Source organism: Balaenoptera acutorostrata, chromosome 13 (assembly GCF_949987535.1).
Source record: "Balaenoptera acutorostrata chromosome 13, mBalAcu1.1, whole genome shotgun sequence".
Lineage (NCBI taxonomy): Eukaryota > Metazoa > Chordata > Mammalia > Artiodactyla > Balaenopteridae > Balaenoptera > Balaenoptera acutorostrata.
The window spans coordinates 62,963,432-62,978,668 of NC_080076.1; the positions used below are offsets into that span (position 1 = coordinate 62,963,432).

General features: G+C 45.3%; 1 protein-coding gene across 1 annotated transcript in view; it reads left to right on the forward strand.

Moving 5' to 3' along the window:
- RAB31 (RAB31, member RAS oncogene family) overlaps nucleotides 1-15,237 on the forward strand; it is a 110,838-nt gene that overhangs the window by 44,760 nt on the left and 50,841 nt on the right. The window lies entirely within an intron of this gene.

Below are 15,237 nucleotides of genomic sequence, written 5' to 3' on the forward strand. Positions count from 1 at the left end.
TCAGTACACTTACCCCTGGAGGTGAGGGGCTACGCTCAGCTGCACCTGAACCCTGCTGGCTGGGAGCCGGATGGGCTTTGTTCTCTGAGGAAAGTCTGGGTTCTCTTGCTCGGAAACAGGGCAATGGACATTGGGTTACCAGAAACAGCAGATGACTGCTTTCTTATTCCTGATTCTTTTTCTTTGCTGAAGATATTTATGGAGAAGATTACTCAAGAACCTCACATCTTTAGATTTTAAAAAGTGAAATAGGGCTTCCCTGGTGGCGCAGTGGTTGAGAATCTGCCTGCTAATGCAGGGGACACGGGTTCGAGCCCTGGTCTGGGAAGATCCCACATGCCACGGAGCAGCTGGGCCCGTGAGCCACAATTGCTGAGCCTGCGCGTCTGGAGCCTGTGCCCCGCGACGGGAGGGGCCGCGATAGAGAAAGGCCCGCGCACCGCGATGAAGAGTGGCCCCCGCTTGCCGCAACTGGAGAAAGCCCTCGCATGAACCGAAGACCCAACACAGTCAAAAATAAATAAATAAATAAATTAATTAATAAAAAAAAAAAAAAAGTGAAATAACAAACACCAGCAGACTGTCTAGAACAGAAAATGTGTGTAATAAGTAGAGTGTATGTTATCAAAGTTGAGAGGGGTGGCCAGGAGAAGTGAACACAGCGGTAACCAATACTTTGTCTTCAACGAGAGCTTTCAGCCTGATCAAAACTTTCACCAGAGCTTGTAATCGTGGAGTGACAGGTTGAACTTCCTCTGATCTGGTTCCAGCTCAGACGTCACCTTCTCTGCCCACCCCGCCTAGAATGTCAGCACTTCCTCCCCGCCCTCCCCACCCCATTTTTCTCCATAGCCCTTACCAGCCTCTAATACACCACTGAATTCACTTATCTGTTCTGTGGACCATCTCCCTCTCAAAGAAAGAGAATCCAGGGTTCAGGATAATCCATCATTTTTCATCATCAGCTCCTAACAAATCAAGTGTGTGTTTATATAATTCTCATTTTCTATAAATCCACTCTTAAAATGAACATTCCAGCGTTTGTAGATTAAGGCGTTTCAGAGATTTCCTTTTCTTTAATTGGGACGAATCTTCTGTCCTACAAATGCTAACCTCATTAGAATGTCTTCTGTTTCTCTGCGGAATTGAGAGTGCAGATTTGCACATATGAAGCCGCTGCCTGCGGCCCCTCGTTCTCTCTGTGTCCTGAAGTGAGGGGGATGGATTCCAGGGGAAATGTCTTCTTAGGGACCTCTTCTGCATGTACTTGTGTGTTCTCTGTAGTGGATCTGCTAGTTTTTTGTTTTGGGAGTTTGAGGGGTTGTTCTTTAAACTTAAGCAGTGAGATTTCCTTGCTCTCCTTTTTACTTTTGCCCATGAAATAGTTGCTTTTGCAGCTGCTTTTAATGAGTGTAATAAGTCAATTTTACATAGCACTGCGGCTTCTACCGCCAGCTGCCATGTCCTGAAGGCTTGCTGTGCTCCAGCCCTGTGCTGAGTGCCTTCTGTGCACCAATGCATTTAGCCTGCTCACAGCACTCTGAGCTGGGGACTGTCTTTATCTCCATTTACAGGGCAGGTCACCCAGGCACAGAGAGGTTAAGTAACTAGCTCAAGATCACACAGCTAATAAGGTATAAAGCTGAAATTTGAATCCAGCAGTCTGGGTCCTGTGCTTTATAGTTCTGTTATGATAGAAAAATCACACAAAACCATACAGTTGAAAGTAAAATTATCCAAAATCCCAACCCCCAGATATTTCCACTGTTGACATTAGGTGACCATCCTTCAGATAGCTCACTGTGTGTGCTGATAATTTCATATCAATGGGATCATGAGTCTTTATAATCTGCCGTTTTCACTTGATAATAGTGTCCTTAAAGGGAGATTTCTGTATAATCTAAACAGGACATTTGACATTTACTTACTTATTCCAATAAAATATTCAAGGGGTCGATTGCTTTTGATGAAATTTGGCTCTAAAGTGACTATTTTAGTTTGGAGTCTGGCCCACTTAGCATCTCAAAGCAACATAGCAATAAAATTTTTTCATATGACTATTTTTAATTCTTCTAATTGCTTTTCTAAAATTTGACTCTTAGAAGTTATAGACACCTGTGACTATATTACTGTGCCTATAATTTGAAAAGTGTTAGCCTTGTAAGTGCAAGGCACAACTCCGTACTAGTGATTCTCTTTATACTTCAGGGAAGAGGGATGGGGTTTGGGTGGTAACTTCAGGTGAATCCAGTTTGTGGAGAGCAAGTGAGCCGTATCCACCCAGCCTCGTGGTTGTCCGATCCCTCTGACCCTTGAAGGGCTGGTGTGTGACTCCCGGCTGACCTTGTCTGTGGTCCCCCTGTGCGGTCCCCGATCTCTCCAGGATGGCAGTCTTTCAGCCGTTTTGGCAGCTCGTTGCAGGACTTAATCGTGCTCGTAATGACGTGGCCTCATGTTTGAGCTAAAAATAAATTCCCTGCTGTTGCTGGTGCGGAGTGCTGTTGGTTCTCTCATTAATTGTTGGAGTCCAGTGCGTTTTATTTTCCCTCCTTATCTTCGTAGAAATCTGCTGCTGTTCTCCTTAGTTTTCACAACGCTAAACAAACCCAATCTCTTTGGATTTATGAGTTGACAATATCAAGACAGATTTCTGTGTCCTCAAGGAAGGAGACTGCTGAGCGCAGTGCTTTGCATATGTTAATTCCTCAAAATTAGACCAAGTCTGTGTCTGCCTGGCACGCACGGCACTTCCGTCGATGCGCTACTTACTGCCGGTACTAATCCTTCATTATACGTGTGGCACAGGTTCGTACTCTTGAAAGTTTATTTTTCCCTCTGGGCACTGAAGATGTAAAAGGATCCCAGTTCTCCTGTCCTTGTATAAGAGTGCATTCATTCTTTTTTTGTTTTAAATTTTATTGAAGTATAGTTGATTTACAGTGTTGTGTTGATTTCTGCTGTATAGCAAAGTGACTCACTTATACATATATATATTCTTTTCCATTACGGTTTATCACAGGATATTGAATATAGTTCCCTGTGCTGTACAGTAGGACCTTGTTATTTATCCATCCCGTATATAATAGTTTGCCTCTGCTAATCCCAAACTCCCAGTCCTTCCCTGCCCACCCCCCATTGGCAACCACAAGTCTGTTCTCTCTGTCTGTGAGTGTGTTTCTGTTTCATAGATAGATATGTTCATTTGTGTCATACTTTAGATTTCACATATAAGTGATATCATATGGTATTTGTCTTTCTCATTCTGACTTCATTTAGTATGATAATCTCTAGGTCCATCCATGTTGCTGCAAATGGCATTATTTCATTCTTTTCGTGGCTGAGTAGTATTCCATTGTGTGTATGTACCACATCTTCTTTATCCATTCCTCTGTTGATGGACATTTGGGTTGTTTCCATGTCTCGGCTATTGCGAATAGTGCTGCTATGAACATAGGGGTGCATGTATCTTTTCAAACTAGAGTTTTGTCTGGGTGTAAGAGTGCAGTCTTTCTTGATATGTTGTCTTAATTTTGCTTTAAGTTCAGCCATATATGATGGGCATCCTCCAGTTCTTTCAATGGCAAATGGTAATCCACCGAGTGCCTCTGTAAGAAAAATGGTTTAAAAAAAATGTAACCATTTCCAATTGATTGTTGAATCCAATTTGTTAAAAGCTTCCCATTTTTGAGACTTGTGCATTTACTTTGCTGCTCCCCAGAGGGGTGTTGCGAGGGAAGAATGCCTGTGTTGGAGCTCGGTGGGGTCTTTTGGGGTTTCCATCCTGCCCTGTTCACATGGGTGCTGGTTTCCGCTTCATGCTGATCTATGAGGAGGAGCAGCGGTAGGTGAGTAAAGCCCCTAGGAGGATGCACTCAGGAACTGCAGCTCAGAGAGAACCCTGGGAAGAGAAAGGAATTTATCTGCCCAGGTCTCTCCTCCCATCGTCAGAATTTGTGAGGGGAGATGAGACTTCTTTCCCACAGTATCAACACGTCATTCCTTCCCTCTGAGTTTCCTTTGATTTCCTCCTTTGTTTTTTCACTTAAACTGGGGACCAGCATATCCTCATTGCTATTAAATATCACAATGTGAGATGCATCCTTCACTTTCTAGATGTGTGCTTCCAGATCCTTCTGTGCCTGCTTTAAAACACAATCACAATCTATAGAATAACGCCTTTGAAAATGTCAGTATCTTGGAAAAATGTCAGGCTTCCTTCTTTTGGTTTGATCCATTAGAGCAGCATTATTTTAAGAATCTAACCTGGAAAAATATTAGCATCATCTTATTCTTTTTTTTTTAAATTAATTAATTAATTTATTTTTGGCTGCGTTGGGTCTTCGTTGCTGCGCGCGGGCTTTCTCTAGTTGCGGCGAGCGGGGTCTGCTCTTCTTTGCGGTGCATGGGCTTCTCATTGCGGTGGCTTCTCCTGTTGTGGAGCACGGGCTCTAGGGTGTGCAGCCTTCAGTAGTTGTGGCTCGCGGGTTCTAGAGCACAGGCTCAGTAGTTGTGGCGCACGGGCTTAGTCCCAACGCGGCATGTGGGATCTTCCCGGACCAGGGCTCGAACCCGTGTCCCCTGCATTGGCAGGTGGATTCTTAACCACTGTGCTACCAGGGAAGCCCTCATTTTTTTTTTTTTTAAACATCTTTATTGAAGTATAACTGCTTTACAATGGTGTGTTAGTTTCTGCTTTATAACAAAGTGAATCAGTTATACATATACATATGTTCCCATATCTTTTCCCTCTTGTAACTCCCTCCCTCCCACCCTCCCTATCCCACCCGTCTAGGTGGTCACAAAGCACCGAGCTGATCTCCCTGTGCTATGCGGCTGCTTCCCACTAGCTATCTATTTTACATTTGGTAGTGTATATACGTCCATGACACTCTCTCACCCTGTCACATCTCACCCCTCCCCCTCCCCATATCCTCAAGTCCATTCTCTAGTAGGTCTGTGTCTTTATTCCCATCTTGCCACTAGGTTCTTCATGACCTTTTTTTTTTTTCCCTTAGATTCCATATATATGTGTTAGCATACTGTATTTGTTTTTCTCTTTCTGACTTACTTCACTCTGTATGACAGACTCTAACTCCATCCACCTCATTACAAATACCTCCATTTCATTTCTTTTTATGTGAAGCCCTCATCTTATTCTTTTGTTTCATTTGGTTAGAGTCAGTGTTATAGCTATCTGTCTTTCCTAGTGGACTGCCTAAGTCGTAACGGTTGCATTTGTGTAATTTTGGTTTCAAATGAACCACAGTCACAAACTCCACAAAGGCGAGTTGATGGTTCTGTTATTAGCATAAAAACTCTCCAGTCCTCTGCAAACATCTGAGGTTGGATAGATTGGCTTCTGAAATCAAGCTCATTGTTTTATGCTTTTTAAGGATGAAACTGAAGAACACACATACAGACTAAAAAATAGCCTCCCCTCAAATCCCCCAGCCCTTGGCTAATTTCAGTCTCTAGATTTTCCTAATCTGGACATTTCATATAAATGGACTCATGCAGTCTGTGGGTTTTCTGACTGTCTTCTTTCACTGAGCATAATGTCATCAAGGTTCATCTGTGTTGTAGCTGGGTCAGTACTTCCTCCTTACAGCTGATTTATGTTCCATCGTATGGATTACTACATTTTTTTTTTTTTTTTTTTTTTAGGATTTTCTTATTTATTTATTTATTTATTTTTGGCTGTGTTGGGTCTTCGGTTTGTGCGAGGGCTTTCTCCAGTTGCGGCAAGCGGGGGCCACTCTTCATCGTGGTGCGGGGACCGCTCTTCATCGCGGTGCGCGGGCCTTTCTCTATCGCGGCCCCTCCCGTCACGGGGCACAGGCTCCAGACGCGCAGGCTCAGCAATTGTGGCTCACGGGCCCAGCTGCTCCGTGGCATGTGGGATCTTCCCAGACCAGGGCTCGAACCCGTGTCCCCTGCATTAGCAGGCAGATTCTCAACCACTGCGCCACCAGGGAAGCCCTGGATTACTACATTTTGTTTATCCATCCATCAGTCGATGGACGTTTGGGTTGTTTACACTTTTTGGCTTTTATGAGTAATGATGCTGTGAGCATTCTTGTACAAGTTTTTGCGCAGATGCATTTAAAAAAATCTCTTGGGTATGTATCTAGGGGTGAAATTGGTCGTGACTCTTAAGTTTAACATTCTGAGGACCTGCCAAGCTGTTTTCCAAAGTGGTTGCAGCACGCTGGTGACTCTAAGTTTAGCATTTTGTGGACCTGCCAAGCTGTTTTCCAAAGTGGTTGCACCATTTTATATTCCTACCAGCAATGCATGAGGTTCCAATTTCTCCACATTTTCGCCAACACTTGTCTTTGCCTAACTCAGGGTCACTGGATTTACTCCTGTATGTTCGTCTGAGAGTTTTATAGTTTTAGTTCTTACATTTAGCCCTCTGATCATTTGTTGTTACTTTTTGTGTATCTGGGTAAGAAAGGAATTCAGCTTCATTCTTTGTATGTCAGTATCATACACACAATTGAAAAGACTATTCTTTGCCCAATTAGTTGTCTTGGCACCTTTGTTGAAGATCAGTTGGCCACACGTGTGAGGGTTTAATTCCTAACTCTCGGTCCTATTCCTTTGATCTAAAATTTTCCTGTAGCTTTGTAGTAAGCTTTGAAATTGGGAAGTATGAGTCCTCCAACTTTGTTTTTCTTTTTCAAGGTTCTTTTGGCTCTTCTGGGTCCCTTGCATTTCCACATGAATTTTAGGATCCGCTTGTAAATGTTTATCAAAAAAGCTCCAGTTAAAAATTTGATAAGGATTGTATTGAATCCATAGTGAATTTGAGGTTACCTACTCCTTAAACCTTTAAATTATAAGTGATAAGTGAGTTTCACACTGTCTTTCATCTTTTTGGAGATTACTCATGATTTGGAAGTGCAGTCTTGACTTCAGAATAGTACCTAAAGAAAAAATGTTGAATAAAGTATTAAATCTTTTAAATGTTTAAATGTGGTCCCTGTAGTAAATTCATATAGTACCATAAACAAGGTTATATTTGTGAAGTTATCACTTACAATGTACCAAACCATTATTAGACTTGAAATTTATGGTATTTGACTAAATATATCTTTTAAAAGAAGGAATCAGTCATCAAAGTCGTATTATTTTCAGCTGATTTAGTTTTATTTCAGCAATATTATCTAACCCAAGACCAGACTTTATGACTTAATACATACTGCTAATGATAATGTGACAATGTTCTGAAACCCATTGATTCAAAAGGCTTATGATCACTTTCCTAGTGAGTGCACAGACTTTTTTTTTCCCCAGTTGTGAGAGATTTAAAAGATTCCAGAAAATATATACTAAAGAGCTATATTGGCACCACCCGGGTTTGTTTAATCTTTACTTGTTCCTTCTGTCGGGAGTTTTCCTTGAGCCCCGGGTGCCTGAAGAAGGAAAAGTCACTGAGGCCCCAGGAGCTGACGGCTTCATGGATGCAGTTGTGAAAACTTGGGTGCCCGGGCTGGTTAGCGGTGCTGCTTGTTCCCCTACTTCGGCTGAATTCTGCCAGCACCTACCAGTCGTCTCCCATCATTTGGAAACTTAGGTGATTGGAGGTCAGGTGCTGGGATGCAGCTGAGAATGCCGTGGCCTCGCTGCTGGGTCTGAATGGGTCCTTGAGAAGGAAAAGAGAACTGAAGACAGCAAGTATCTGAGGTCAAGTTCAGGCTCTTTTACAAACATCAAAAGAAACCTGTCTGCTCTCTTTCCTTCTTTCTCAGGGCCCTGGAGTCCATGGTCAGGAAAGTGGTTCCCTATTCATAGGCTGCAGCTAAAGTCAGAGGAAATTTTGACCTTCAGGAATCCTTGAAGAAAGAGGCCTCTTACAGGCTCCAAATGAGCTGCTCTTTTTTTCTCCCCAGCTCGCGTTGCAGCCCCTGGAAAGAGAGGCCCAGCTCCCAGCGCGGAGCACACACTTGGAGCACTGCTGGGGGGGGCTCCACCCTGGGGCGCCTCCTCGCAAACTTCCATGGGGGTCTCCCTTCAATGGGAGGAGGTAGAGTACATGCACCCCCCTCCCCCAGAGAACAGTGCTGTCACAGTGTGAATCGAGGTCCAAATAAGGGAACTACCCCCTCGCTCCATCGCCCACCAAGAACACTCCCAGAAAGGAACACTGGATGAAGGTTTTATGGGAAGAAGACAGCTTAGAAACCTGCAGATATGCTGTGTGCTATTAAAATGAGATCGGGCTTCCCTGGTGGCGCAGTGGTTGAGAGTCTGCCTGCCGATGCAGGGGACACAGGTTCGAGCCCTGGTCTGGGAGGATCCCACGTGCCGCGGAGCGGCTGGGCCCGTGAGCCACAACTACTGAGCCTGCGCGTCTGGAGCCTGTGCTCCGCAACGAGAGAGGCCGCGATGGTGAGAGGGCCGTGCACCGCGATGAAGAGTGGCCCCCGCTTGCCGCAGCTGGGGGAAGCCCTCGCACAGAAGCGAAGACCCAACACAGCCAAAATAAATAAATAAATAAATAATAATTAAAGGTGCCAATAATTAAAAAAAAAAAAAAATGAGATCAACAGCTGTCGACAGGGCCGGGTCACAGCGGCTCCTCTTATTTATTTTTATTTTTATTTTTAAAAATTTTTATTGGAGTAGGGTTGATTTAAAATGTTGTGTTAGTTTCTATTGTACAGCAAAGTGAATGAGTTATACATATACATATATCCACTCTTTTTTTTTTTTTTAAAGGAATTCCTTTATTTTTATCATTTATTTATTTTTAGCTGTGTTGGGTCTTCGTTTCTGTGCGAGGGCTTTCTCTAGTTGCGGCAAGTGGGGCCGCTCTTCATCGCGGTGCGCGGGCCTCTCACTATCGCGGCCTCTCTTGTTGCGGAGCACAGGCTCCAGACGCGCAGAGCTCAGTAGTTGTGGCTCACGGATCTAGTTGCTCCGCGGCATGTGGGATCTTCCCAGAGCAGGGCTCGAACCCGCATGCCCTGCATTGGCAAGCTGACGCTCAACCACTGTGCCACCAGGGAAGCCCCTATCCACTCTTTTTAGATTCTTTTCCCATATAGGCCATTACAAAGCATTGAGTAGAGTTCCTTGTGCTATACAGCAGGTTCTCATTAGTTATCTATTGTATATATGGTAGTGTTTATATGTCAATTCCAATCTTCCAATTTGTCCCTCCCCTCCCCTTTCCCTCCCTGGTAACCATAAGTTTGTTTTCCACATCTGTGACTCTATTTATGTTTTGTAAATAAGATCGTTTGTACCATTTTTTTTAGTTTCCACATACAAGGACTATCATGTGATACCTGTCTTTGTCTGACTTACTTCACTCTGTATGACAGTCTCTAGGTCCATCCACATTGCTGCACATGACATTATTTCATTCCTTTTTAGCGGCTCCTCTTAGAAGAAGCCCCAGGAGTCTCCTTCAGTTATAAGTGGTACAGCCCAAGAGGGGCAGTTATCTGGCGGCAGAAACTACAGGAAAAAAGCATGACAGTGGTGTGCGAGAAGGGACAGAGCTATGTGCTCATAGACCTGGTCCCCAGGGTTGTTCAGTGTGTGGGTGTTGGTGTCATTTAGGAAAATAGGACTTTAGGTGCAGAATTGCCCTCCTGTGTGTCAGAGATGCTGCTGACAGGAGAGCAAGAAGAAGGACACGTCCCTGTACTAAAATAACAAATCCTTCGGGAAACACTGTAAACGTCTCTGCCCTCGGCCAGTGGGATGGGACACTGGAAGTGGGGGAGGGGATGGGGAGTGGGGATCCAGGAGCCGGGGGTGGGGTGGGAATCTCAGCCCTGAGCTGGTCTGAAAGGGACCCAGCCCCTTGCCCTCTGCATCCTCCCCATCACGACAGACCCCACTACCTTCCTTTGTTCCCCAGAGGGCATCTCCCCGTCCTGTGGAGGGACGTGGCTCCTCTAGATGAAGATGCTTCGATAGTCGGGCTTTTACCGTGTGTATCTAGTCTGGGACGTGACACCCTAAGTGGCTTCTAATTGTGAGGCATGGTCTGTGCCGCTTGGGTTGAGGCCAGTTTCCCTCTGTGACTCTCAAGCAGCCTGGGGCAGAGAGCAGGTCGTGTCTACACGGGGACAGAGGAGTGTCCTCTGAGAGGGACCTCACCGTGTGTGCCTTTATCTCCAGAGCAGCCCCTCTGAAGGCGGCGCCTCCACCCTCCACTCCAAGGAAAGTGTGCGCTTTGGAGGACAGAGATTTGTCTGTCTTCTTCACCTTCTCTGTTTCCTGTGGCTTCAAACAACCCGGGCTCACGCTCTCACAGGTCTGGGCAGGTTCCTTCGCAGAGGCTCTGGGAAGAATCCGTTTCCTGGCCTTTTACAGAGTCCGCCCACAGTCTTTGGTTTGTGGCTTCTTCGTCCATCTTCAAAGCCAGCAGCAGAGCATCTTCAAGTTTCTCTGACTCTCCTGCCTCCCTCTTCCATGTGAGAGGACCCTTGTGATGACACTGGGCCCACCTGATAACCCAGGGTAATTGTCCATCCCGGGGTCAGCTGGCCAGGAACCCAATGCCCGTCGCTGTGCACCGTAACATCACCACAGGTCCAGGGATTAGGTGGAAACCTTTGGGGGCTGTTATCCTACCTACCAACCCTGAGTCTCCATGGCTTAGAATGGTCCCTGTCACATGTCAGGTGTCCAGGTGATAGCTGATGAATGAATGAGTAAAGTTAGTGCCAGCCCGTATCTTCATCTGTGTAAGCAATGCTTCATTTCAGAGAATCAGCTGACTAGTGGAAAAAACGTGGAATTTGGGGTCAGAAGACCTGTGTTCAAGGTCTTTTAAGAGCTGTGTGTCTGTGGGCAATTTACGTAATCATCCAGAGCCTCAGTTTTCTCATCTGTAAAATGGGAACACCCACCCGCCCCACCCCATCCCCCTGTCTAGCCTGCCTGCACAGGGTTACTGGCTCATCCTGTGGGTTCAGCCTCTGAATGTTTGTTGAGTTCCTGCTGCTGCCCAGATAGGGGGTCACCGAAGGTTCTTGGAGGAGGAGGTGGCAGCTGAGAAATGTGTGAATGAAGGAGGGGGCAAGCCATGTGGGTATGGGTGGAGGAGGGTCCCGGCTGGGGGAAAAACCTGTGACTCCTTGTGGCTGCAGGTTCAGGCCTGGTGCCCCAGCGACGAGGGCCTTAGATACCACAGTCCAGGGGGTGGATTTTATGCTAAGTCAGACAGATGTTGAACAGGAAAGTGACACAATTTGACTTATATTTGAAGAAAAATCCTTCTGCTTTACAGTTAACATGATATGATGTCAAGTGTTTGCTGCATTGGACTCCAGTGGTGGGGGTGGGCTGGGCGGTGAGGGGGGGCGGATATTAGGGGCCGCGGGTCAGGGGTGCTGAGTCTGGGGGATAAGAGCACCGACGTGCTTTATACTCTGCTCTCTTCTTGTGTGTGTGTTTGAAAATTTCCACGATAAAAAGTTAAAAATAGATTTGACAGTGTATGTAAACAAGTATCACAACCCAGCAGTAAAAGACAGCATCCCCCAGCCCCCGCTGTGCCGCCAGCGTGGAGGCCACGGCAACATCTAAATGCACTGGTGGAAGCTTTGGGACAGTGGGTCACGGGAGGATGACTTGGGCTCAGGAAGGCGATGCACGGGGCGGGGGGGAGGTTTCCTCGTGGCTGCATCGAGGGCCACCTTTGCTGGCACCGGGGTGGCCGGCGCCTGGGAGTGCGGGGTCGCCGGCTCGGGTACCATCCCGGGTGATGCTCTGTGGTCCCACTCCGCGGGGGACTCGCCTCCACGATGGGACATTGAAGCTCAGAGGGCCGAGGACGCAGAGCCTGGAGGAGAGAGAGGGAGGTGTACAATGTTCCCCTGGGGAAACCTGAGCTGTCACCATCACCGCTTTTCCTTCGATGATTTAGGGGCAAGTGGGGCACACGTGGTTCTGCACTTATAAGACCCCTCCCTCCCCCCCACCCCGCGCCAGCCAACTGGACTGAGAGCTGAGGGTCCCCGTGGTTGGGTTTTTCATGGGTGGGAGAAACGTGAATTGCTACAGCACTTCGAAACCTTGACTTCTGTCTTACACATTATTCTAGGGATCAGAATAGGCCAGCTCATGACCTTGTCTGTTAAAACACACTAATCCTCTTCCCCTTACTCCCACGCCAACACCATTTTTGTGGAAAGACATTTGGATTTGGTCATACCATTTTCTGCTACAGAAGGTTTGCACGCACCTTGTCAGGTGACCCTAAACCCCAGCTTCCTCCTGGGACTTTTGCTTTAACCCTTTGATCTCCGAATGCAGAGGAAGCCCTTTGACATTAACTGGCACATTAAAAGAAAAAAGAAAGCAGAGGGGGAAAAAAATCCCCTCTCATTGCAAAAGTAGTGTATCCTGTTAAAAATTTTTTTAAAATAATTAGGAAATATGAAAACAAGTGATGGTTTGCCTATAATGGCATTATTCAGAAATAACCATTTTAATAGGCTTTTCTATTAAACTTTACGTATTATTGGATTTTAGGACATCTGAGTAGACATATTAAATAGGCCTGTGCTTTTCTGTGGAGAGAGAGGGTCTGTGTAAAACTTAGAAACGCTCTTCTGAATGACACAGAAAGTACATTCAGTAGTGGTTTTTCCATTCAACTTTTGCCAGCTGAGAATGTCGGAATGTCAGGAATTTTCCTCTACCACTTCCCTCTTTGTTTGAATCCTGAGAGACCTCGGGATGTGTTTTGGCTTCTGCCCTTGAGTGTGCGCGGCCCTGGTGTTCTGGGGGAGGGTGAGAATTTCTGCTCGAGCGCTGGCCCCCGAGACAGACCAGCACCGGCTCCCAGGCTGCGTGGAAGCATCTCACCAGGGACAGAGCGTTCTCTGAAAATCCTAAAACGACCAATCCCTGAAGTTCCAGGACCCGATGCCAGAGCCCCCTGGCTTGGGTGACTCATCTGGGGAGAGAGAGCCCAGCTGGGGCCTGTCCTTGTTTGGAAATTTCATGTATTTTCCACCACTGCTCACCCTTGATGTGCAGAATTTTGCTGCTATGGAATTTATGACACCACCAACCTGCGTGTAAGGGATTTTGCCTGAAGCAGACTGGGTGGTCTAAAGGATTAGGTTTCCTGGAATAACACTTCCTGCCTGTGTGCTGAGTGTGTCTGTGTGTGTGTGTGTGTGTATAGGCACACAAAGGATGCTGTGGGATGGGAAGAAGGGAGCTTTGTTTTGCAGGTAAGGCAAGAGCAGGGCAGGGGAAGGAGGCTCCATGCAGAGCCTGTCTCACCTTGAACCGTGAGTGTCCTCACAGAGCTGGGAAAACCTGAGCCCCGCCACCGCCACCCCCACACCAGTACAGAGCCAAACGCGGGTCAACACCCTGTCTTGGGTCTTCATCCTGTGCCCCTAAGGTGGGTTCTCAGGACACTCACTAGGTCCCTAGATGTTAATAAATATTACTTGAAAAATGGTAAAAAGTAAATCAAAAATTCTGAGTTAAAAGGAAAATAAATAGGTTCCTTTACTACAGAAATTTTCAGAGCCTTTCGTGTACTAATAAAACTCCGTAAACCTCCAGGGGAACGTTGTAATATGTAGAGTTTCTCAAACTTACATGACCAAGAAGCTTTTTTCCAAAAAGTACTTCAAGGGCACAGGGTTCTGCAGAAAACCCTTCTTTGGGAAATACTAAGCCATCTTGCCTCACGTGCCATTTCATATTTTTCAGAAACTTGAGTTTAACTGCTGCCCGGTATTCCATCATACAGCTAAGCCAAAGTTACGTTTCCAGTCCCCGATGGTTAGACATTGAGGTTGATAACAATTTTTCAGCATTACTGATGATTCTAGAATGAATTCTGGTTTCTTTGAGGCCACCTCTGATCATCCCCTTCAGAAGTGGAACTGTTGAGTCAAAGCATAGGAATGTTTCAAGACTTTAAAAAAAAATTTAATTTTATTGGAGTACAGTTGATTTACAATGTTGTGTTAGTTTCAGGTGTACAACAAAGTGATTCAGCTGTACATATACATATATTCATTCTTTTGTAGATTCTTTTCTCATATAGGTTATCACAGAATATTGGGTAGAGTTGCCTGTGCTATACAGTAGGTCCTTGTTGTTTATCTGTCTTATACATGGTAGTGTGCATGTGTTCATCCCAAGCTCCTGATTTATCCTTCCCCCCTGACATTTCCCCTTTGGTAACCATAAATTTGTTTTCTCTGTCTGTATGTCTGTTTCTGTTTTGTAAATAAGTTCATTTGTATCATTTTTTAAAATTAGATTCCATATATGAGTGATATCATATGATATTTGTCTTTGTCTGACTTTGTTCACTTAGTATGATGATCTCTAGGTCCATCCATGTTGCTACAAATGGCATTATTTTATTCTTCTTCATGGCTGAGTAATATTCCATTGTATATATGTACCACATCTTCTTTATCCACTCCTCTGTCGATGGACATTTAGGTAAGACTTTCTAAATACATTGTCCAGATGCTTTCCAGAAGGGTCATGCCCACTTATCATTCTGCCCGTTGCTGGAAGTGGGAGCAGCACTTTTGCACCTGTGAAAGCTGAGGGTCTTAGAAGCTCAGAGAAGGCCATTCCCTTGCCCTCACTCTGTAGACATCCAGCAGTTACAGCACAAACAGTCACACACACGGGCATAAACAGCCTCTTCTTTTGGGGGACAGATTGTTCACAAGGGATTTTGAACTGGCATTTATTGTGCTGATTTTCAAATAACCTTTCAAGGTGAGAGTTTTTAAAAAGTTTTATCAACCTCCTGTGATTGAGAACTTTGTTTCTAGAAGAATCTTTCATGAGAGTGTTTCATCAGTCTTAATTCCGACCCCACGGAAATGGAATGATGTCATGTTGAGTGTTGAGGCCGATTGTGGCTTTTGTTTTATATTTGTAGGGGAAAAGTATACACATTGTAGGCCAGACGTGATTTATCTTTTTGTCCTCCACAAACATTATCCTTTGGCCAACGCATTACTGGGTTTTGGAACTGAGACATGAACTTTAACTCATTAAAACCCCCAGGTCCCCGGTAATAAAATTTAAGTGGCTTCATCAACAGATTTATTTCAAAATGATTCCATTTGGAGGAAGGAAAGAGCAAGTAATGCATTATATACAAAGCTCTAGTAAATAATTCATGAGACCTGCACAGCAGTGACCATTTCAGATTCACTTCACAATGTTACAGCTGAAAACGAATTCTGTCTTAGAAAAGCCACGATTTGC